Below are 25,535 nucleotides of genomic sequence, written 5' to 3' on the forward strand. Positions count from 1 at the left end.
ACAAATTATATGAGCTTGTATTTTTGACCATTTGATTCTGACAATGTCTGATGGAGGAGGGGCCTGGCAGATTCTGGAAATAAATATTCTGTCCCCAATTATTCATGTTATTAGCAATTAGCAAATGTTAAGTTGGAAAGAAATAATCTTGCCTTATCACAAATGAAAATAATAAGTATTCTGGACACAAAAAAAGAAAATATTATATAATAATTGTCTCTGTGTGCTTTTCATATAATATTCACACTTATTACTATCATGATTAATAGAATAATAGAATAGAATACAAAAAATGAATTGCTAAATATATAATCACAGCCTCTGAGATCACAGCATCCAAAGCTGAGCTGAATAATTACATTAAATTTAAATGCAATGATTACAATGATTGTTTAAACAATTGCAGAAATAAAAACTAAATCAAATCAAATAATATATCAAACTATTCAATTAAGACCAGCAATAGCAACCAGAAAAATCAACATTATTACCTCAACAAATTTAACATCACCCCCCCCCCCCCCTTCCCTTTTTCCACACAGGTAGTCCCCTATTTTTATAACTTTATCCTGCCAAAGAGTGGGATCTCAGACTCAGTGGCGGATCCAGAAATATTCATAAGTGGGTCCAATGACTGCCTAAGAAGGGGTCCGCTCCAGTCATGCTTCAGTGATTCCCTATATAATCAACCATTTTTTTCCAGAAAAGGGGGCCCCTGCCCCCACCTACATGACCTAAATCCGCCTCTGGATCTGTACCATTATATGCCTGCAGGGATTTTCTACTGAAGGGATTTTCTAAGGGTACGACCATTTGGGGGGAGAGGGTTGCAGATTTTATGTCACTTTTTAGAGTAGCAGAAAATAAATACGCTGGTCCTGGTCTGACCACCTTCTAGTTGAAAATAAATTATAAAATATTATGACACTCAAAGACTATGTTTCTACATTCTGTCTTTAATTTCTGATATTAGTGCAAATTAGAAAAAAAATGGCTACATAAAAAATGCTACTAAGTAAACAGCACTATGTTCCCAAAGGAGATAACACCTTTACATACATGAGGGTCATACATATCAGATTCATATTTTTTGTTTGGCCTCACCTTAATATTTTCGTCTGCACGATTTTTGTCAAAATACGTCATACCGGAAGTGAAAGATACAGCAACACTTACAGTAAAAATGTCACCAGTGAAAACGCATCTTGACCAGTTTCCAGAGTTAGATAAAGATAGATATGATAGCATCGTTAAGGAGAACGAAGAAAAGGTAATTTGTTTACAGATAGAGATATTTTTATTTCCACCTTTCAATAATTTCATGCAGTTAGAATCCATTTATAACAACTCGCCCCATTGAAAAACCCCCACTTTTTCACCAACTCGTCCAACCTTCTAAAACATCGCCCCTCTCTTGTTTACAAACTCGCCCCACTTATGAAAAAGTGGAAAATGCGATTGCAAATAGGTCTGACAACTCATTAAATGGGTTAAGGTTCATCATCACAAACGGACAAAAGTGGCTGTATAGTGTTGTAGTGCTGGTTCCCGGTTTAACCTGGCCCTAATCCGGATGTCCAGAAATACCGGCACATGCGCACTCTCTCAACGTCGACAACCAAAAGAAAGCAGACAGCCTTGTAAGTGCAAATAATAAATCGTTCTATCTAAGAGAATCCTTAGGTCGGAACAGCCATCGTTGATAGCCACACTCGGAAAACAGTTACACATTCTATCATTGGCGCTGCGGCAAAAAGCGGGCCTTGATAAAAACGTATTTTTCGGGTTTTCTTTCTGAGAAAGTTGTCTGCATCAGGGGATCGGGTTTTGATTCAGGGATGAGACAGTTTTGACTCAGGGAAGGAAAAGGGATAATTTGGTAGTTTTCGGGGTAGAAAGCTATTCAAGGGTCAGATAGATTGGCGGTTTGTCAATTTTTAGATTGTTTTTTTTTATTTAAATTTCCACTTTGAGTTTGTACTGGTTCCCGGGCCAAGAATTACCTCCCGCGGATCCAGTTCTTGTCCCGAAGTGCATCACCGGAAGTTCATTCCCGGTAAACAACATTGATTTTTTCAACATTTTTTTTGAATTTGCCAAGTGTACGTGACACTGAGGCCCAATTAAACTTATTTAACATCACCGATAGTAACATCAGGTACTTGTTGCCGCCATCAACTTGTCAAACAAGGCGGATTTTGCAGAAACAACAACCAACTGCAAATTGTCTTTGTGTATAATATTGTTGTTATTTATTTTGAAATAAAATAAAGTTGTCCTAACAATTGCCCACCCATACACACCAAACGGTAAGCAATTGTATTTGTGTATTGTTATTTATTTTGAAATAAAATAATTTGTCATAACACTTGCCCACCCATATACACCAAAAGGTAAACAATGGCACGGGTAAATATAAACCAGTGCTCCTACCAAGAGTTGTTGACCCTCCCAGGGGTTGGGCCCCGCATAGCGGAACAGATATTAGATATTAGAGAGGGGAAAGGGTTCATCACAGAGGGCGACCTGTCGGGTATTAGTTATTTGAGGGTAACATTCAACCTCCTAGACAGGGTAGACTTTTCCCGGCCTGTTGATTACCATACAGGCCCCCCTACCAACGGCCCGACCACTCATGACCGTAGGGAGTATGATGAAATGTTGCAGAGGGTGGACAGGGTGGCCAGGGCGAGAACACCATCAATGAGGGGAGCCCCCTTCCTAGTAAAACAGGAACAAGGGTGGTCAGACATACAGACCCCAGGGGACCCTGGTCTTATGAATTCCGCCTTTTTAGGGGAATCGGATGATGACAGTGTGCCATGGGATATTGAGCCCCAGGGGGCGTATGGCGGGCAGGATACCCCATACACATATAAGTCCCAATTAAACCCCGCCCAGAGGGACAACAGGTACAGGTCCCAGGCTCATGATTAGAAGGGGCACACAGGTAATGTAAAAGGGGAGTGGTATCCACCATCCCAAAATTCAAATACTGGATACCAACAACAAGGTTATGGGGGTCCATCTCATCCCGGGGCTAATCTTGATGAGTCCCAGGGCTTCTCCCCAGCACCATACCACCAAGATGGTGAGGATCAGAATTCGTGGAGACCCGGTGAGACACCAAGAAGTGGGTATGAAAAACACCAACAAGGGAGGGCCAGCCAAAGATCAAAAGGACCCAGGAATCGGAAAAATTTAAGGCCCCCCCTTCCACACTTAAACGAAGCCCCACCCTCAAACCATTATGATGTGGGTCAGATGAATACACAGATAAGCGGCAGAACTACAACACCTTACCGTGTAGGGCCACAACCCATGCGGGCAAGGGTACAGTATTCAGGTACACCATATGAGGAAGGCTCAGTCCAAGTAAGGTCCAATACAGCCCCACATTCAGGACAAAATGGCAGGGGGCAAGATTACAGGTATGGCATAGATCATAACCAGACACATCCAAATGCAACACAAAACCAGGTACAAGTAGATTTCACACCGTACAATCAAGGGCCGCCATCAGGAATTCAAGCAAGGTCAAGGGTGCAGGGGTCCCAGCCACATAAAAAAGTTGACCATGCACCCAAAACTTTAAAGTATGATGGAAAATCAAATTGGAAAGCCTTTTATGTGAAATTTTCACGGTATGCGGAGGTATATGAATGGTCCCCACAGGAGTGTAAGGATCAAATTTGTTGGTGCTTAGAGGGTAAGGCCAGTGAATATTACGCAATGTTGACCGACAGAAATAAACACATGTCATTCACGGATATGATCGAAAAGTTTGAAAAGCGTTTCGGATATAAAGAGTTACCAGAAACCGCTCAGGTCCAATTTCAGATTGCCCGTCAACAGGCAGACCAAAGTCTGGAAGACTGGGCTGACAGGGTACTATCCCTTGCTACAAAGGCATTCAGGGACCTACCTGAGGAACACATGTACCAGCAGGCTGTCCTCAGGTTGTGTCAGGGTGTGTCTGACAAGGAGGCGGGGACTGCAGCCTCAAATGTCCGTCCAAAAAGTATTGAGGAGGCCATTGATAAAATGAAATGGTTCCAACACAACCAACAGGCCATCTATGGTAGGGGTCCTAAAAGGGAAGTGAGACAGGCAAACCTTAATAGGGGGTACTCGTATGAACCGGAAGTTATGACCCCCACTGTTTCAGCTACCACTTTACCATCCAAGAGGGAATCAGAGACCCCTTGGAAGGTAGACATAGAGAGGGTAGAAGACAAGATTGATAAGATGCAGTCAGACTTACTGTCTGAACTTAAAAAGATTGTAATTCAAGCCCCTGCTCCTAGCCAACCAGCTGGGAGAAATCAATCTCCAGCGAGGATGGAATGTTACAGCTGTGGTTCCCAAAACCATTTTAAGCGGGATTGCCCCAAATTTCGGAGGTCCCCTTCCCGCAGTCCATCCCCAGGGTCCCGGGCGAATTGCTTTCATTGTGACCGCCCTGGGCATATGAAGAGGGACTGTCCCATGAGGAATAGGGAAAAAGCTGTGACCATCGCAGACCAGGTTAGAGCTGCCTCAAAGGAGGCTTTAAACATGAACGGAGCTGCTCGAGAGGCCAGAGCCAGTTCCCAATAGATACAGGTCTCACTAAGGGCGAAACCACAGAGAATGGGGTAAGGGGAGTAGTAGAGAACCCCACAGACCAGGGTGTTCCAGCCATGGATGTAACATTCAGATACAACACTGTTGATAGTGGGACTGAACCTTTATCTGACGTGGGGTTACCGGAACCAATGCTTCTTACATGTATGCCCCCAAAGCTAAAAGAAACATCACAGGGGAGGGAGATGATTTAGAAAGTAGTAGGGAGGAAGGAAATCTAGGGGGTAATGTGGGATCTGACTCAACCTCAACAGAGAGTGAGGGAGCGGGCATTGCCCCTCGTCAGGCGGATCGCCATTTGTCAAAGACTTTGGCCTATATCTTAAGACATGGGGCCCAGAAATACAATTATGAGGTCCAATCGGGAGGGTACCTTTTTGTTGATGAAATCTTGAGTTGTCAACCTGGTCTAAAGGGGTACTCGGTTGAAGATATTTGTAGGGCGGTAAGATTGGACGACAATAAAAGGTTTGGATTGTCAACAGATGATAAAACAGGTCGACTAAAGATTAAGGCAAATCATGGTCACTCCATTCCCATACATGATTCTGACCTTGTATTGATTAAGCAGGGTGAGGTAACAAGAGCATACCACTGCACCAGTATGTTAGGATGGGACGGGATAGTTGGCATGGGAATAAATAGGATGGGCCGGGTTCACATTCATTTCAGTACCCAGGTCCCAGATAGTCTAAAGTCGCATTGGGAAGTAATCATTCAAGTCGATATAAAGGAGGCTCAGCAGGACGGTTTCAAGTTTTTCCGGGCTCCCAGTGGACTTATTTTGTGTTCAGGGAATGAGGAGGGTATAATACCAGCAAAGTACATTTCATATGCCCAGCATTTGGATTCAGAGGAATACATGAATTTGGACTCCCCTGTCAGTCTTCGTTATGACGAGGAATCAGTTGAAGCTAAAAAGTCAGATTTGATTTGTCAAATAGGTTCTTCGTGTGATAGTGTGAGCGAGGTCAGGTGTGTACGTCAGGATACACCACAGGTTTCAGAGCAGGTCAAGGGGTCATATGATTTCGGGGCACATGAGCCAGAGTCTACTCGAAGTGAAGACCCCGGGAAACATTTCTTTGACAACTCATGCAAGACGATTGAATGGGGAAAAGTTGGTCCAAATACTGAACAGTCTGGAAATTGGTCAGACTCGACAGGGGACGGGATTTCCGAGATTGAAGATGACCCTCCCCCCGGGTATAGTGAAGCAACTAGGGAACCTGGTGACGAGATCTCGGGTAGTGAACTAGATAACACTCTGGTGACAGGCATGCAATACAGTGAAGGTGATCCTGAGAATGTAGAGGGCGTTGTTACAGTCTGTCGACTTCGTTCTGGTTCAGTTTTTAGGGTACCTGTGAAGGTTCAAGGGCAGAGTTTGTTTGCAGTTGTAGACACTGCTGTAGAGGTGACACTTATTTCAGAGGAAGTGTACAAGTCCCTGAAGGCTGTACCACCCGTTCTTAAGGAGGTCATAATGCACACGGCGGGTAGGGGTATGCAAATGAATGGATATGTTGTGGGACCCACTGTAATTCAGTTGGGTGCACGAGTGATGGAAGCAAATATCTATGTAGCTCCCATCTCAGATGACATGCTTTTGGGCTTTGATCTGTTGAGAGAAAGGGGAGTGGCATTGGATATGTTAGAAGGGCATTTGAAAATTGGAGATGAAGTTATCCCCATGACATCTGGCGCGGTGGGACAAGTCCCTCGTGAAGCTAATGTAGTCTTGGATAGGACGGTCGTTGTTCCCCCGAATTCAGTTATGAGGCTATCATGTAATCTTAGTGAGGAGTTGTCAGGGTATGTGGTTGAGGCCTGTACCCATGATGAACTGTTAGTCCCCAGAACTTTACAGGCCCCGGGGCGTAGCCCTATTATTTGTTTGATGAATGTTTCGGATAAGCACGTGACGATCCCAGAGAATGAGATGATAGCCCGGGCGGTTGAAGTTGAAATACTACCGGGCAAGGAGATTGAGTTGGCCCAGGGGAATAACCCCTGGGTTTGCAAGGTTCAAGGAGAGGATAATTCATTGGTTGAGGAGGGTGTGCCCAATCACATGAAAGATCTATTCAACAAGTCAAAAGCCAATCTAGATACAGATGGTCAAAAGCAGTTAGCTTCTCTGTTGTCGGACTTTGGCGATGTTTTTGCGGCCAATGAATTTGACTTGGGCAACTTCTCCCTCATTGAACACCACATTGATACAGGGGACCACCCACCCATTAAGCAGCGAATGAGGCGAACGCCTGTGGGGTTTGCTCAAGAGGAGGAAGCCCACTTGAAGCGAATGCTCGAGGCGGGGGTGATCCAACCTTCAGTGTCGGAGTGGTGCTCTGCTCCAGTCTTGGTTCGAAAGAAAGATGGTGGGGTCAGGTGGTGCATTGATTACAGAGCCGTTAATTCCTGTACGGTTAAGGACGTGTACCCCTTGCCCCTGATCGGGGAGTGTCTGGATACTTTGGCGGGAAACCAGTGGTATTCGAAACTTGACGCTAATTCTGCGTATTGGCAGATTAAGATTCGGGAACAAGATCGATCTAAGACAGCGTTCATTTCAAAGTACGGGCTGTTTGAATTCGCCAGGATGGCGTTTGGTTTGTGTAACAGTCCGGCCACGTACGCAAGAGTTGTGAATCTGGTCCTACGGGGGCTCACGTGGGGACATAGTCTTGGCGTTCTTAGATGATATCTTGGTATTAGGCCAAACTCTAGAGGCCCACTTCACCAATCTGAGGGCGGTGTTGCAAAGATTCAGGGAATATGGGCTCAAACTCAAACCGAAAAAGTGTGAGTTGTTTCAAATGAAAGTGGAGTTTCTGGGGAGGGTAGTAGGAGAAGGTGGTATGGAGATAGGTCCAGGCTATATTGAGGATGTTAAAAATTGGCCTACCCCTAACAATAGTAAAGATATCGAGAGGTTCTTGGGCTTTGCCAATTACCATCGATCCTTTATTCAGGCATATTCAAAAATAGCTGTTCCCCTCCAAGAGGTCACAGGTAAAAGACCATTCAGGTGGGAAACTGAACAACAAGAGTCCTTCGAAAAATTGAAAATGGCCTTGACCTCAGCACCCGTACTGGCCCTACCGAATGGCACGGATCCCTTTATCTTGGACTGTGATGCCTCCGATAAAAGTTTGGGAGCTGAGCTGATACAGGTCCAGGAAGGGAAAGAGAGGGTTGTTGCGTATTCAAGTTTAACACTGGCCCCAGAGCAGCAACGTTACTGTACAACCCGCAAGGAACTATTGGCTATTGTGAGGTTCACCCGCCAGTTTCGTCATTATTTGGCGGGTCGTCCATTCGTAGTGAGGACTGATCATTCGAGTCTCACATGGCTCCTTAGGTTCAGGAACCCAGAGGGGCAATTGGCTAGGTGGATGGAGGAACTTAGCCAGTACCATATGACAGTCCAACACAGGCAGGGTGTAAAACATGGGAACGCTGATGGACTTTCCAGAATCCCCACAGAACTACCATGCCCGGGGTTCTCTACGGAGGTAGAATTGTCCGATCTCCCATGTAAAGGTTGTAAATACTGTGCAAAGGCCCATAGGCAGTGGTCTGGGTTTGCGGAGGATGTAGACTATGTTGTGCCCCTCGCTTCCAAGGTAACACCCAAACTAAAAGTCAGGAGGGTTCAGGGCCAGGCCAGTAGCCGAGGTCAAGATTTGGATGAAATTCATGTTTCAAGGGTAATGATACTTGTGGCCGACGGGAATGTGATTGTTTCTCCAGATACAGGGGAGATGTCCATTCAGGTTGTTCAGGATGAATATGGTGTTGGTTTGGGGAATTATGCAGTAGATGAGATTTGTGAGAGTCAGGGTAAGGACCCGGAATTAAAGTGGTTGGTAAAAGTGCTGAAGGATGAGGGTGACCCGCCGCAAGGAGAAATTTTCCGTAGTAGTCCCCATGCAAAGTTTTATTGGGTGAATAGGTCTAGATTCACGATGACAGACCGGGGAGAGGTGATTCTCATTCCTACGAAAGGGGATAACCCTCGTTTAGTTGTTCCAATGGAAAGGAGGAATGAGATTCTGGAGTTGTGCCATGACATTCCGTCCGCGGGCCACCAAGGTGCCGAGCGGACAAGGGAAAAAATAAAACAGAGTTACTATTGGCACGGGCTTGGGGCAGATGTTGAGAGATATGTAGCAAGTTGTAAACACTGTAGCCAGAACAAGAAGGCTACTAGGTCTGCTCGGTGTCCCCAAATCCTTTACCACTCTGGTTATCCGATGGAGAGAGTCCATCTGGATTTTATCGGACCCCTCCCCAGGACGGAGAGAGGGAATGAGAATGTGCTCATGATGGTAGACCAATTTAGCAAATGGGTTGAGTGTGTCCCCCTTCCGTCCCAGACTGCCGAAGTGACTGCAAGGGCAGCGGTCAATGAGTTTTTCTGTCGCTTTGGGTACCCGTTTGAAATCTTTACCGATCAGGGTAGAAATTTTGAAAGCCAACTCTTCAGGGCTGTGTGTGAAGTACTGCACATTCATAAGGCCCGTACAACCCCATATCGTCCTTGTGCAAATGGGCAGGTGGAGCGGTTCAATCGAACCCTAATGGCCGCAGTTAGGTGCTTTGTGGGAACCACTCAAAAGGCATGGGACGAGAACATTGCCAAATTGGCGGGAGCAATTAGGGCATCAGTTAATAAAACAACAGGGTTTACGGCTAATAAGCTTATGCTAGGGAGGGAAGTTAACACCCCAGCCGAGTTAATGTTTAGACCCCCCAGGGATGTGAGCCCGCCAGACTTGGATGGGTATGTGGCAGAATTAGTCGAGGCTATGCAGGCAGCTCATGAGGTTGCCAGACAAAACATAAAGACTAGCCAACTTAGGAGTAAGAGGGATTGTGACTTGCGGGTAAATCTACGCCAGTACAACGTGGGGGATCTGGTGTACCAATTAGATACCGCCACAACCCCAGGGAAAAGCAAGAAACTCTGTCCTGTATGGAAGGGCCCCGGGATTGTGTTGCAGAAGGTTTCCGTCTACTTGTACAAGGTGAAAATGAAAAAATTGTTGGTAACAGCCAATCACGATAGGTTAAAGATCTGTAAAGATCGGGTACTCCCTCCTTGGTTGGTTAAGGAAAAGAAGAGACTGGAACAGGGGAACGAATGGGTAGAAAAGGATACCTTAGATAACCCAGAACAAACTCCTAAACAGACCCGGGATGACAATCCACCCACACCAGATCTTTTACAAGATTCAGGCGTAGGGAAGGGTGAGGAGGGCTCTGAAATAAGTAGACCCACTCACAAAATAGAGGGAACACAGTCAGGGGTAGAAGATTTTAAACCCGGCCTTGCAAGCTCTCAGGAAGAATTGTACTGCATCTGCAAGGGTCCAGATATAGGGGAGTTTATGGTTGGGTGCGATGGATGCACAGAATGGTTCCATGGGAGGTGTGTGGGTATTTCACCGCAAGAGGCTGAAGAACTAGGGGAATACCTATGCCAAACTTGCAAAGAGGCCAAGGAAAAAAAGGGTGCGACCTCAACTCCCATTAAACTCCGTAGGAGCGTACGTTACCGGCGTCCTACAAAAGAGTTGAGGGGTTAGTTGATGAGAAAAAAGGGGGAGGGGAGGTTGGGTAAGGGAACTTGCTCACTCATTTGAAGTGATGAGTAAGGTTGGATACACCTGTATTTTTCAGAACTTCAAGCAAGATGAGCAGTGCAAGCGACGAAGGGAGTTCTAAAAGAAACAATGATTGGAAGTTTGGGAGGGAGCAGGCTGAGAAGAAGAAAGACAAAGATGCAGGGAACAGAGGGGCAGGGTCCAGACGACCAGCCTTAACAAAGAGACTCTCCAGGAGAGACCTTGACCGTTCAGGTAGGAGGGAGAGGACCTTTAGAGAACAGTCCCAAAGCCCCCAAGAGACCAGCCGGGGAAGGAAAAGGGGCAAGGCTCCTGAAAGATGGTCCGAGGCACGTTTGGCCAGGACCTCGCCACGTAGCGAGTGGACAGACACTCAAAGTGATTTGGAGGGAGACAGATCACCCCCAAGAAGCGTCATGATGAAATCCGTTTGTATCCCAAAGGGTCCAGAGGGAACGGCCAGACAGGCAGAATCAAGGCCCAAGTCCCCTGTCCAGCGTTGGGTAACAGTTTATCATGACCCTACACGGACAGTGGGACCTGCAGGTGGTACCTCCAAAGCAGGCTCTAACTCCAGCAAGCAAAGGGCCAAGGGTCCAGAGAAAAGGGCAAAAGAGAACTGGAAACGGGCTGAGCGAAGGCGAAGGGCATTTCTTAGAGAAATGCAAGAAAATGGGCTAAGCCAGAAGTCTCAGAAAAACAGTACGGAAACCAGACGGACCCTGGGGCAGTCTTGTGGAAATGGTAGGCCTTCAATTCCACGTCCAGCGCTGTCCCGTACAGACAAACCATTTAGTCCAGTTGCATTCCAGTCTCCTAAAGACGAGGAGGATGGGTTTATATTGTGTCCTGTAGATGGTTGTAATGTTAGGGGCATCAATATAGAACCACACATCAGGGGAGAACATCTTGTGGAAATTTTCCAGGAACCGTCGGGAGGGCTCAGATCTAACCTTTTGGTTAAAGCCCGGTTTGAGGCCCTCCAGACCCGGTCAAAAATGATTTTGGGAAGAGTTGACATTTGGGGTTTAGCTGCCTGGGTCAATCGACAGATGAAAAACTGGCCCAGGATTGTTGAGCAAGTGGAGATGGGACCAATGAGGGAAGTATGTGCTGCTGGTGGATGGTCTTTACCATCTCAATTTACTCTGGTCCCCGTTAATTCTCCAGGGGTATTAATTCACTGGAGGGCACAGATCTTAATTATGTCCTGAATTGGAGAGAGGAGAGGTCAAGAACTTCGTGAGATGTACCCTGTGAACCCTCTCTTGTCACAGGGGAGAATTGGTCCAGTTAAGAGCCACAGGCAAGCTTCTGCTAGCTGGGGAGCTTCCCCAAGGTTGGAAACCGTAGTGTCAAGGCCCAGGCCCATTACTGTTGACGCCCACTTCCACCTGGATAGGCTTGGGCTAAAACCAATCTTCCGGGTAGGCCAAATGTTAGACAGTACATGGAGATGAGGCTGCCAAGTAGCCAACTATATGACGTTGATGTAAGAGGAGGGGTCATCAATTTCTGCGACCCCTTAACATGGCCATCAGACAAGGAGCTCGAGGTACAAGACCAGAGCTGGGTGGTTGCTATGGGGGTGCACCCGAAGAAGGCACGAGAACTGGATGATGAGAGAGCCTATAGACTTGAAACCCTACTCAAGGCTGGGAAATTACGGGTCCTTGGAGAGGTTGGTCTAGACTTCTCGATGGGAGCCCCTCGGCCTCAGATCCAGATTAGCACCCTAAGATGGGTCCTAGCAATAGCATCACCGGGAGGAGTTCCTGTGGTACTCCATGTGAGAGGAGGTAAGGATGATGTCCATAGTGCCCAGGCCCACATTCAGTGTATGAGGCAGTGTAGGGCTAGTCTAAAAAGCGGTCACCCTATCCACCTACATTGTTTCGATGGAGGCTGGGAGCAAGCAAAACTATGGTTGGACAATTTCCCAGGGGTTCACTTCGGATTCACAGGATCGGTGAAAGCCTTCAGTGAGGAGCAGAAGTTGGCGGTAGCCAGGATACCCCGGGACCGCCTCCTTCTGGAATCGGATGCTCCTTACTTCAGGCCCGATTGGGTTCCACAGGCCGGGTATGGTCACCCCAGGTACCTGGCAGAGGTGTCGAAAAGGATAGCTTCGATCAGACAGGGAGCGACGGTGGATGTAGTTCTTCAAGAGGGTGGGATGAATGCCCTTAGGTTTTATGGCCTAAGGGTGTAGAGAGGGAAGGACTATATATATAATAATAGACAGTGTGTACATATTGTAAATACGTTAATTGTTAATACAGACATTTCACAGTATTATTGTTTGATGTGTGCCAGGAAGGCTTGTCATTGTCCTTTTAGTTTAAGTGCTGGGTAGTTTTTGAAATATGGGATTCAGACTAAATCAGATGGGTGGGGGGTGGTTTTTAATTTTCAAGACAGATGTGAGAGGATGTAAATCCTAGAACTGGCGCCAGCACAGTCCTGAGCATTGAATTTTGTTAGGGCCCAGTCAAACAGGATGGCGGTATGTCACCTCTTGATCTTGGTTGGGGCCCTTCAAACGAAACAGGGGGGAGTGTAGTGCTGGTTCCCGGTTTAACCTGGCCCTAATCCGGATGTCCAGAAATACCGGCACATGCGCACTCTCTCAACGTCGACAACCAAAAGAAAGCAGACAGCCTTGTAAGTGCAAATAATTAATCGTTCTATCTAAGAGAATCCTTAGGTCGGAACAGCCATCGTTGATAGCCACACTCGGAAAACAGTTACACATTCTATCAGTGTATTCACTGTTTTACACCTCAAAAACTCTTCTGTGTACAGACTTACATGTACCTGTGCAGTTTGGAAAGTTTTAAGGCCTGTCATCCATTAGATATTTAAAAGTTAAATGCATTTTGTGTTTCAGAAAGAATGAAGTCTGTGGAATATAAAAAAGAAGTGACATGGCATGGTATGATTGCCAATGAGACAACTCTTCTCAAGAGACCAAATGGCACAGAAATTAGAAAGTATAGGTCACTGTAAGGCCTTCAACAATGAGGAAGTGTGTTCAAGTTGGGTTGCGTCTGCAGGCTTGAAATTGGTTTATTTGTGCTATTAACAATGATTTATAGTTCCTCCTGTGGAACCTTTAACAAAAATTGCTGTTTTCATCTCAAAATTTACTTTCAGCATGATCAGTACAAGCTAATCTGTTTATCTGGAAAAATCTTAAGGTATATTACATGCCATGCATGCCCTAGAATAGATATATAAATAAAATTAATATGTGTTTATTTTTTTTTTAGAAAATTACAAACTAAAACCCATCAATTTTAGCCCCCCCCCCTTTTAACAGTGCTGCAACATATAAGGTTAATGCATAGAATATTTTACATGTTCCACTCCAACATGTCCAAACATTGTGCTAGTTTCGGGGGCCTCAGGACCCCCTTTTTGAAAATCCTGGATCTGCATCTTGAATATATATATTTACATGTAAGTTGACAGCTTGTGGTTAATCGTGAAGATTGCATGTAACATTAAACATGATATCATATGCTGATGATATGATTTTGGAAGTACATGTAATATATACTTAAATAAAGAATTTTTCTTAAAAATAGTTGTTTAAAATTCAAACATACTTAAGTCATTGTAAGTTTCCTACCTGAACAAACATCAATGAACATGATTGGAAAATATTTGCAACAGTTGAACAGATAAATTCATTATAAATGATAATTGATTTTTCTAATTAATTGGAATAATTAAAGGAATTATAGAAGGGAACACACAACTATTATTTTAATATTTCATTTCTACTAGGATTCACAAGAAATGAAAAATTTGGCAAATTGCCCCAGGACTGGAAAGGCTAAAGGAGTAAAATGAAGTACACAAGAAATTAGAATTCAGACATGTGCTGCAGCTAGAAACAGATATGTAAGTATTCATAAACAAAAATTATCAGTGTTCCCAAAGTTGGGATTGGGGGTGAAGGTTTACTGCTTATCCTGCTACATTTTTGTACCTTAAATAAATGTTAAGAAGAAAAATTGCTTACTCTTACATGTAATAAATTTGCTTTGAATAAAGAATCTTGATTTTGTAATTTGCTTTTAATTAAGTCCCCTACCGATGAAGTTGATGGGGACTTTAGGTTTGCACTCCGTCCGTCTGTCTGTCCATCCATCAGGCAAATCAGTTTTCCACACTTTTTTCTTCGTTCTTAAAGATATTGATTTAATGTTTGTTATAAATTTTTATAGATCAAGTTTGAATGGTATTCCGGTCTGATGATTTAGTCCAGAGTTATGGTCCATAAAGAAAATCCATATCTATAATATTATTAGTGGGGGTGATCACAAAATGACTTTTTACCCCAATATACCCAAATATACTCCAATAAAACGTTTCAGTGCAATATTCATGTTCTGGAATGATATTTTAACCATTTTTATTTTAAAAAACAATCCTATGCACATGTCCAGTTTGATAATTACTCTCTTTTTCTTGTTTATTGTCAATGGGAGTAACAGATATTATTTTTATTGAGAGAAAATATTACATCAAAACTCATTATTTGTGTTTATTTGTGTCCTTAATACATAAAAATCCCCCAAGGATACAGAAACATACCAACTTAACTAGATAGATTTTTCGTGTGTACGTTTTCACAATTAGACTGAGGACAATGATGTTTTCGATCACATTGTCAATCTAACTGTAAATACTAGTGTCTAAAAAAAGGCGGAAGATACAAAGGGGACATTCAAAACTAATAAATCGAGATAAACTGACAATGTCATTGTAAAATCACGACATACGAAGAAAAGACAAACAAAATCACAAACTGCTACATAGAAGACTAAAGACTAAGCAACATGAACCAAACAAAATACAAGGGGGTGGTCTGAGGTCTCCTGAAGTGTAAGTAGCTCCTGCTCAACTAGTGGCACCTGTTGTGTTACTTATCTTAAGTACAAAGTCGGTGATGAGTCTCATTTGGTGATGTCATTTGCGCAAAAGATGATGAGAACGTGGTTAAAACAATTCTAACATATCCAGGTTCAGCTGTGACATGATCATAAGAAATCAGACTTAAGGGTGGTATTTCAATCGGTGATATAAATAGTTTCAAATGTATAAATCGTTGTACTTAAATTGCTACAAGCACGGTTCACTTCAATTGGGTTTGAAATATCATTAATTAAAAAAAATAAAAAAAAAAATTTATAGATTTTGATGTCAGGTCTGCATCCAATTATCGCGTGTTATTAAACCTATTTTTTTTATGGTGAAACGAAAATTATATTCGTTAGCACAACTCCCTATATATCATTCAGGATATACAAGTTTAAGTTAGGTTAAAAAGGGAGCCTTTTCATTACTTTGAATCAAGGAAACATAATCATGCATACTTTGTTAAAGAGAGGCGAAAATTACCAAAGGGACCTTCAAACTCATAAATTGAAAATAAAATGATAACGCCATAGCAAATAAAGAAAAACACAAATGTATAACAAAGTATACAAAACACAACATAAAACACTGAAGACTGAGCAACACGAACCCCACCAATAAACTAGGGGCGATCTCAGTTGCTCCGGAAGGGTAAGCAGATCCTGCTCCACATGTTGCACCCGTCGTGTTGCTCATGTAAGTACAAAAACCCGGTGATAAGTCTTATCGGTAGGTCACATTCGGGTAAAAGAGGACTTGATTATAGTTACGACAATTGGAACATATCCGTCGTCATCTGTGAAACAGATATTCCATAACGGTCAACCAACTCGTGATGGCGTCCGTAAAATTTGCGAATGGAAGATTTCAACATTTTACCTCTTGGAACTCTTGGTTTGATAGCTTTCTTGTGAGCAGCGACCCTCTATCAAGGAAATCAGATAGGCAATACAACCCCTGGAATATCGTATCAACCGGGAGATATATACTCCGTATGCAGACGCGTTTAAATGTTGCTACATAGAAATGGTTAACAATTGGGAAGCAGAAATAATCTCTTTTGTCGTAAGGTTTTGTTTTCACGACGCTCGTTGTCAATTTCTAGATGTAGGTTAAGATATGAGGCAGACGTAGCTGTATTTGTTGTATCCTTTATCTCAAGTTTGATGGGATAGATGCGTTTAACATAGTCACCAAATTTTGAATTATTTAAGTGAGAAAACATCATCTATATAGCGGAAAGTGAAGTTAAATGTTAATTCTCACATTTCTTTCTTCCCAAGAAGTTCCTGTATGAAGTCAGCCTCAAAATAAAAGAAAGAACCGGCAAGAAGAGGAGCACAGTTGGTTCTCATGGGAATGCCGATTGTTTGTTGAAAAACACGTCCTCCAAACGTAACAAATATGTTGTCAATCAAGAAATCAAGCATCTTGATAATGTCGGTTTCAGAGAATTTTTTGTTTGAATCAGAGTGAATTGTACAAAGAAGGATATATCCCTACATATATATATAGCTATATGACCATTGTTTTTATGAAATAAAGCAAGACCAATTGTTTTTTTCATATATTGCATCACAAACCACACGAGTTCCTGCGTATGATTGAGGTCACATGTCATTTGGAGATTAAACAAATGCATATATTATTTTCTTATTTTCCTACAAGGAAGTATACTTTCCAATTTCCATTTTATACATTTCTGTGAATACCATAGATAACAATATGTCTAGTATAATTTAAAAAAAAAGTAGAGAGAGGCTTCCTATTTCGAAAGGAAGTTTAAAGGTCAGGTTTTAATGTTACCTTCCTTCCTTTTTTCAGCTTAAACATGAGATTAAAGATAACTTACAAAAAGTGCAAAGAGGTGTTTACAATGCACAGGGAAGGAAATCGACATTCCTGAAACTAAATCGGAAACTAACTCTATTTTAACACATTTCAATCGTATGGGAAAATCTTCTTGCCATCATCTTGGTACATGCTAAAGTTTGTATTCTATCACGTCAATTCAAACATGAATCAGATATGCAGTCATTAAAATTCTTGACCCTATCAGTAAAAAACAAAACAAACGTAATTCAACAATGTCTTTGATTGTTACGCATTCTTATTAGAAAAATTACTAATATTTGTCTCATACTTTGATTACAGTTTTCGGGAGGGGGTTACCTGTTTAAAATATTTTTGTTTAATGTTTGTTCTATGCTAACCTCTGGAATATAGATAGATATGTACTATTGGAAAAGTAGAATTATCGCTAAGATTGATGATGCAAAGATTAACCTTTCAATAGCTAAGCCTATGTGCATTGTACCTGAACATGTCAATCACCTGTCCTTAGTATCTTAATTTGGTTTGTTACTTATGACAGGTAAAAACAACCTGTATATAAGTTTTTTGTTTACAGGCTTATATCTCAAAAACCAAAGCAGTTAGAGCAAATCTGACAGTGGTTAAAGTGTTCATAAGGTAATGTTCTATCAGCCCTGAAATTTTCAGATGAATCTAATAACCCATTGTTGGGTTGCTGCCACTAAATTGGTAATTTTAAGGAAATTTTGCAGTTTTTGGTTATTATCTTGAATAGTATTAATGATAAAGATAAACTGTAAACAGCAAATGTGTTCAGCAAAGTAAGATCTACAAATAAGTTTTACATGAACAAAATTGTCAATTGACCCCTTAAAGAGTTATTGCCCTTTAAGGACAATTTTACATTTGTTTATCATGTTTTCTAACTTTAAAGAATCTTCTTTTCTGAAACCACTGAACCAATTCCAACTAAACTTAAGCTGAATGATCCTTAGGGTGTCTAGAATAAAGTTTGTGTTTTATTTTCTGTTTCGTCAAAAAACATGGCCGCCATGGCTAAAAATAGAACATAGGGGTAAAATGCAGTTTTTGGCTTATATTTCAGAAACCAAAGAAAGTATGACAAAAAACTGCATTTTCAAACACCTATTAATATACATTAAACCAAAAAAACAAACTACGATGAAATTGGACTCTTAAACGAAAGATAAATGCCAAAAAATCAAGGTGAGCGATTCAGGCTCTTGAGAGCCTCTTGTCTTGAATATTATTATAGATAGAGATAAACTTTTAACAGCATTAATGTTCAACAAAGTAAGATCTACAAATAAGTCAACATGACCAAAATGGTCAGTTGATTTGGTCAGTTGACCCCTTAAGGATGTACACCTCTGAGGAGCCAAAAATTTCTAGAATTAAACTTTTTTTCTTAACCTGATTTTTGGGTTTATAAGACTGTAAAAAAATAATTGGTGAAGAAAAAATCATATGGTGGTGCACTTCTTTTTTTGCTACGGCCCTTTGAAAATTTCCAATTTTGATGATTTTCCCATTTTTCATCAATTTTTAACTATTTTTGGGCTATTATCGTGAAAACAATTACAGTTCCACAATTAAACTTTTTTTCATACTTTCAATAAAGATGAAGTGGACCAATCTGAATAAATTTAACTTTAAAAAACTATAGGTAGGTGTTAATATAAGAAAGTTTTATCATATTTTGATGCTTTTTTTGTGTCAAATTTACCATGCCGTCAATTTTGAAAATTTGTGATTTTTCTCAGTTTTAAGAACAAAATGCATATTACTCATGTTACTTCAACTTTTTTGTTATAAATGATTGAAAAAATACATATCTAAGAAATTTGAAACGACAAAAATGATATGGGATGTATATGATTCTTGTAAAATCATTTTTTGTACCCCTCACCCATTTTCTCAAAATTTTGGCTAAAAAGACTGACTTGATTGGTCGTAAAATTTGAAAACTAGATTACTCAAAAACTATGCATTGTTCATACACAATTTTTTCACAGAGTTATGTTTGACTATTATATTTTTAAAATTCATTGATACTTTACACTAGTATCAAATGTTTTGGAAATAATTCCAGAACGAGATTTCAACGAGACTGCAATGTCAGAAGAATACATCCTTAAGGAGTTAATGCCCATTATAGTCAATTTTTAACAATTTTTCGTAAATTTTTGTAATCTTTTACAAAAATCTTCTCCTCTGAAACTACAAAGACAAATTTAACCAAATTGTTCACAATCATCATTAGGGTATGTAGTTTTAAAATTGTGTCCGATGACCACGCCCGCGAATCTAGATGGCTGACATGGCTAAAAATAGTACATAGGGTAAAATGCAGTTTTTGGCTCATATCTCTGAAACCAAAGCATTTAGAGCAAATCTGACAGGTTATTGTTTATCAGGTCAAAATCTATATGCCCTGAAATTTTCAGATCATTCAGGCAACTGGTTGTTGGGTTGCTGCCCCTGAATTGGTAATTTTAAGAAAATTTTGCAGCTTTTGGTTTTTATTGAATATTATTATAGATAGAGATAAACTGTAAACAGCAATAATGTACAGCAAAGTAAGACCTACAAATAAGTCAATATGACTAAAATGGTCAATTTACCCCGTAAGGAGTTATTGCCCTTTACAGTAAATTTTTAACAATTTTCATAAATTTTGTAAATCTACAAACACATCACCATCACCCAAAACACAATTTTGCCATGAATCCATCTCTGTCCTTTGTTCAATATGCACATAGACCAAGGTGAGCGACACAGGCTCTTTAGAGCCTCTTAGTTTTTAGATACCAGAGGTGTTTTTTAAGGGGGACGGGGGCCTGCCCCCCTCCCCATTTTTTGTGGGAAAGATTTGGCTAATTATATCTATGGAATCACTAAAGCATGTCCGGAGCGGGCCCCCTTATGAAAATGTCTGGATCCGTCACTGGATACATGCATTTGTACATGTAGTTTAAATGCCGCAATAACTTGATATTCAGGTAGCTCTTGGGCAGGTCAATATTGAGGTATATATAGTTTCTAAGTGTGTCAATTTTTCCATGGTAGTGGGTTTAATTTTCCATGACCATGATGGCTGAGTAAAAATGTTTAAAAATATTTTCTAACATGTGTTATTCCTACCAATTACTTATTAATGCATTACTACTATATGACATGTACAACATATATATATAGCAATTGTAAAATTTCTTCCAAACTAACTATTTCAGTAAAGTGAATGAGTTCCAGCTGGAAAACATGTACATGTATGCACTGGAAGTTGTATCCCTGAGATTAATGAAAAAGTTTTTGTACATGTATGCAAAATATATATTTATTGTGAAAAAAATGAAACTTTTCCACAGAATAGTATCCTCTTGGTCAAAGTACATGTATTAATAATAAGCATTGATAAGTAATGCAATACATTTGTTTCCAATGTCAATGAGTTATTCAACAACATATTAGTATAAAATTGAGAATGGAAATGGGGAATGTGTCAAAGAGACAACAACCCGACCATAGAACAGACAACAGCAGAAGGTCACCAATAGGTCTCCAATGTAGCGATCAACTCCCGTACCCGGAGGCGTCCTTCTGCTGGCCCCTAAACAAATATGTATACAAGTTCAGTGATAATGGACGTCATACTAAACTCTGAATTATACACAAGAAAATAAAATTAAAAACCATACAAGACTAACAAAGGCTAGAGGCTCCTGACTTGGGACAGGCGCAAACATGTGGCGGGGTTAAACATGTTTTTTGAGATCTCAATCCTCCCCCTATACCTCTAGCCAATGTAGAAAAGTAAACGCATAACAATACGCACAGTAAAATTCAGTTCAAGAGAAGTCGGAGTATGCATGATCACATGAATTAGTAATCATATATTTTTTTTTCAGGGGAATATTTTGCATATAAAATCCAGAGAATGAATCAATGGGGATAGGACATATCTTATTTACTAGAAAGTGTTTCCTGACATGCCTGAGGAACTTGAAGGCTGTTTGTTTAAGGTATTTAAAAGACTTAACTATTAACATATATATAGATAATGTATGCCCCTTGGAAACATTCATTATATGGAAAATTGCCTTATGAGTGCTCTAATGTGTACAATTCATACCAGATTTTTATGAAATTTATGTTAAGGTTTATGTCATCAATATTTTAGACAAGTTTGAAAATCATTGCAGATCAAATATTTTTAAAAGAATTGTTTCCTTTAATGTCCCAAATATAAAAAAAGAAGATGTGGTATGATTGCCAATGAGACAACTCTCCACAAGAGACCAAATGACACAGAAATTAACAATTATAGTTTACCGTACAACCTTCAGCAATGAGCAAACCCCATACCGCATAGTCAGCTATAAAAGGCCCTGAAATGACAAATGTAAAACAATTCAAACGAGAAAACAAACAGCCTAATTTATGAATAAAAAAATTAACGAAAAAAAATATGTAACATATCAACAAGCATCAACCACTGAATAAGAGGCTCCTGACTTGGGACAGGCACATACATACAGAATGTGTGGGGGTGGGGTTCAACATGTAAGCGAGATCCAAACCCTCCCTCTAACCTGGGACAGTGGTGTGACAGTACAACATAAGAACAAACTATAAAAATCAGTTGAAAAAGGCTTAACTCATCAAATGGATACAAATAGAAATACGACACAGAGTAGACATGGCTAAGTACTTGTATATTTATCCCAACAACAAAAAGACACTAAGTGCAGATCTGAGAGTACTCACAGTTACTGGCAGCTAGTTCAAAGCCACTAACATCTAATAAAAAAATCTTGTTGGTGTCATTTTAACCGTTCTAGAGGTATGCCCCTTTACAAATATGGAAACTGCTGAATTTTCCGTTTCTGTTTTCTAACTTAAGTCATTTTAAGTTAGCCTCAACCAAATGTTATGAAACTTATACACAATACTTATTACCACAAAAAACAGAGCAAGATTGAATTTTGGTGGTGTCACTTTTAATGTTCTAGAATTGAAATGTTTCTTGTTTTTTACATAGATTAGACAGCTGGTTTTCCCTTTTGAATGGTTTTACACTAATCATTTTTGAGGCCCTTTATAGCCTACTGTTCTGTGTGAGTTAAGGCTTCGTGTTGAAGCTTGACTTTGACCTATAATGTTTTTAGCTCACCTGGCCCAAAGTCCAAGTGAGCTTTTCTCATCACTTGGCATCCGTCGTCGTAAACTTTTACAAAAATCTTCTCCTCTGAAACTACTGGGTCAAATTAAACCAAACTTGGCCACAATCATCATTGGGATATATAGTTTTAAAAATGTGTCCGGTGACCCGGCCAATCAACCAAGATGGCCGCCATGGCTAAAAATAGAACATAGGGGTAAAATGTAGGTTTTGGCTTATATCTCTGAAACCAAAGCATTTAGAGCAAATCGGACATGTGGTAAAATTGTTTATCAGGATAAGATCTATCTGCTCTGAAATTTTCAGATTAATCCGACAACCCGTTGTTGGGTTGCTGCCCCTGAATGGTTAATTTTTAGGAAATTTTGCCGTTTTTGGTTATTATCTTGTATATTGTTATAGATAGAGATAAACTGTAAACAGCAATAATGTACAGCAAAGTAAGACCTACAATTAAGCCAACGTGACCAAAATGGTCAGTTGACCTCTTAAGGAATTATTGCCCTTTATAGTCAATTTTTAACAATTTTTCTTAAATTTTTGTAATCTTTTACAAAAATCTTCTCCTCAAAAACTACTTAGACAAATTTAACAAAACTTGTCCACAATCATCATTAGGGTATTTAGTTTAAAAAATGTGTCCGAAGAATCCGCTCGCAAACCAAGATGGCCGACATGGCTAAAAATAGTACATAGGGTAAAATGCAGTTTTTGGCTCATATCTCTGAAACCAAAGCATAAAGAATAAATCTGACATGGGGGGAAAAATGTTCATTATGTCACAATCTATCTGCCCTGAAATTTTCAGATGAATCAGACAACCCGTTGTTGGGTTGCTGCCTCTGAATTGGTAATTTTCGAAAATTTTGCAGCTTTTTAGTAATTATCTTCAATATTATTATAGATAGAGATAAACTGTAAACAGCAATAATGTACAGTAAAGTAAGACCTACATATAAGTCAACATGATCAAAATGGTCAATTGACCCATTAAGGAGTTATTGCCATTTACAGTCATTTTTTTACAATTTTCATAAATTTTGGTAAATTTTTACAAAATATTTTCCTCTGTAACTACTTGGCAAAGTGCATTATAGATAGAGATAATTGTTAGAAGCAAGAATGTTCAGTAAATTAAGATCTACAAACACATCACCATCACCAAAACACAATTTTGTCATGAATCCATCTGTGTCCTTTGTTTAATTTGCACATAGACCAAGGTGAGCGACACAGGCTCTTTAGAGCCTCTAGTTTTCTTTTTCAAATTGTGACTTGGAGTGAGAGTTGTCTCATTGGCACTCATACCACATCTTCTTGTAATATATCTATATTAGGACCCTTTAAACTAGAGGCTCTCAAGAGCCTGTGTCGCTCACCTGTATTTACTGATGCTTTGGATCATGTAAAATAAGGTTAAAATCATAATTAATAGTATTAGATATTAGATATTATAATGATATCTAAGATAATAACAAAAAACTGCAAAATTTTTTGTGAAACTACTAACTCAGGGGCAGCAACCCAACAACGGGTTATCGGATTCGTCTGAAAATTTCAGGGCAGATAAATCTAAATCTGATGAACATTTTTGCCACCTGTCAGATTTGTTTTACATGCTTTAGTTTCAGAGATATAACCAAAAACTGCATTTTACCCCTATGTTCTATTTTTAACCAAGTCGGCCATGATAGTTGGAAGGCGGGGTCATCGGACAAATTTTTTAAACTAGATACCATAATGACGATTGCGGACAAGTTTGGTTAAATTAGTCTTGGTAGCTTCAGAGGAGAAGATTTTTGTGAAAGATTACAAAAATTTAGAAAAAAAATGTTAAAAATTGACTATAAAGGGCAATTACTCCTTAAGAGGTCAACTGACCATTTTGGTCATGTTAACTTATTTGTAGATCTTACTTTGCTGAACATTATGATGTTTACAGTTTATCTCTATCTATAATAATATTCAAAATAATAACCAAAAACTACAAAATTTTCTTAAAATTACCAATTTAGTGACAGCAACCCAACAACTGGTTCTCCGATTCATCTGAAAATTTCAGGGCAGATAGATCTTGACCTGATAAACAATTTAACCAAGTCAGATTTGCTCTAAATGCTTTGGTTTCAGAGATATAAGCCAAAATCTACATTTTACCCCTATGTTCTATTTTTAGCCATGGCGGCCATCTTGGTTGGTTGACCGGATCACCGGACACATTTTTTAAACAAGTTACCCCAATGATGATTGTGACCAAGTTTGGTTAAATTTGACCCAGTAGTTTCAGAGGAGAAGATTTTTGTAAAAGTTAACAGACGACGCCGGACGACGACGACGGACGACGGACGCAAAGTGATGAGAAAAGCTCACTTGGCCCTTCGGGCCAGGTGAGCTAAAAATGGAAAAATTGCTGAAATTTTCCTTTCAGTTCACTAACTTGAGTTTGCCTTGACAAAATGTTATGAAACTTATACACCATACTTATTACCACAAAACTCTGATCAAGTACAAATTTGGGTAGCATCGCTTTTACATGTTCTTCAGTTATGTCCCTTTATGAATTTATATGATATCTGTGTCACATGAACACATTTACCATTTATTGAGGTATTTCCCTTGTATTTAATAGATAAGATATATGCAACATTGGGGACATTGGAACTCTGTTCTTTTATTGATTTTCATTTTTGCTTTAGTTCAGTTATGCAAAGATAGTACAGTGTAATACTATATGTTGGAATTCATATCAGGAACAGATAATACACCTATAAGTAGATACTGTTGTGAATTTTTTTTAAGGCTGAAATTATTAATAAACAAACTCATAAATGCCATGTAAATTAATATTTTATTTCAATCTATATTTACAGATAAGAAAACAACTTCAGCATGCAAGAAAGAAGAAACATAGTTTGGAATCAAATCTTTGACATTAATTTAATTCATTTTTGTTGTTATTTATTTGAAAATTAAAGTTGACTAAAACATAACTGAAATATTTGTCATCTGTGCATATTAGTAAGGGGTGAGAAACATTTATTTTGGAAGGTATGGCTTTTCAAAAAAAGATATTACAACTGAAGTCATGGAAGTGTTCATATATTTTCGATAAAGATCAATAATAGTTTAAATCCATGAACCACTGTATCAGGTTAGGGTGAAGGTTGGTGCCAGGTAAAACGTTTAAACCCAGTGCATTTGTTTGCACCTTCCCTATATCAGTGGGCTTTTTTATGTGGTTAATAATTGTTTCTCAATTTTTATATATCTTCGACCATTGATTTTCCTGTCTGAAAGGCCCTTTATTGCTTGCTGTTAGGTGTGAGCCT

The 25,535-nt window shown here is 40.0% G+C and overlaps 1 long non-coding RNA gene across 1 annotated transcript; it reads left to right on the plus strand.

The window, feature by feature from the left end:
* Positions 1-1,134: 1,134 nt before the first annotated feature.
* On the plus strand, positions 1,135-25,196 carry LOC127701007 (uncharacterized). The gene is made up of 4 exons (XR_007981794.1): positions 1,135-1,270; positions 14,052-14,168; positions 20,933-21,046; positions 25,077-25,196. It is a non-coding gene; the product is annotated as an uncharacterized LOC127701007 (long non-coding RNA).
* Positions 25,197-25,535: the final 339 nt, after the last annotated feature.

The sequence above is a fragment of the Mytilus californianus genome, unplaced genomic scaffold, assembly GCF_021869535.1.
Source record: "Mytilus californianus isolate M0D057914Y unplaced genomic scaffold, xbMytCali1.0.p SCAF_5, whole genome shotgun sequence".
NCBI lineage: Eukaryota > Metazoa > Mollusca > Bivalvia > Mytilida > Mytilidae > Mytilus > Mytilus californianus.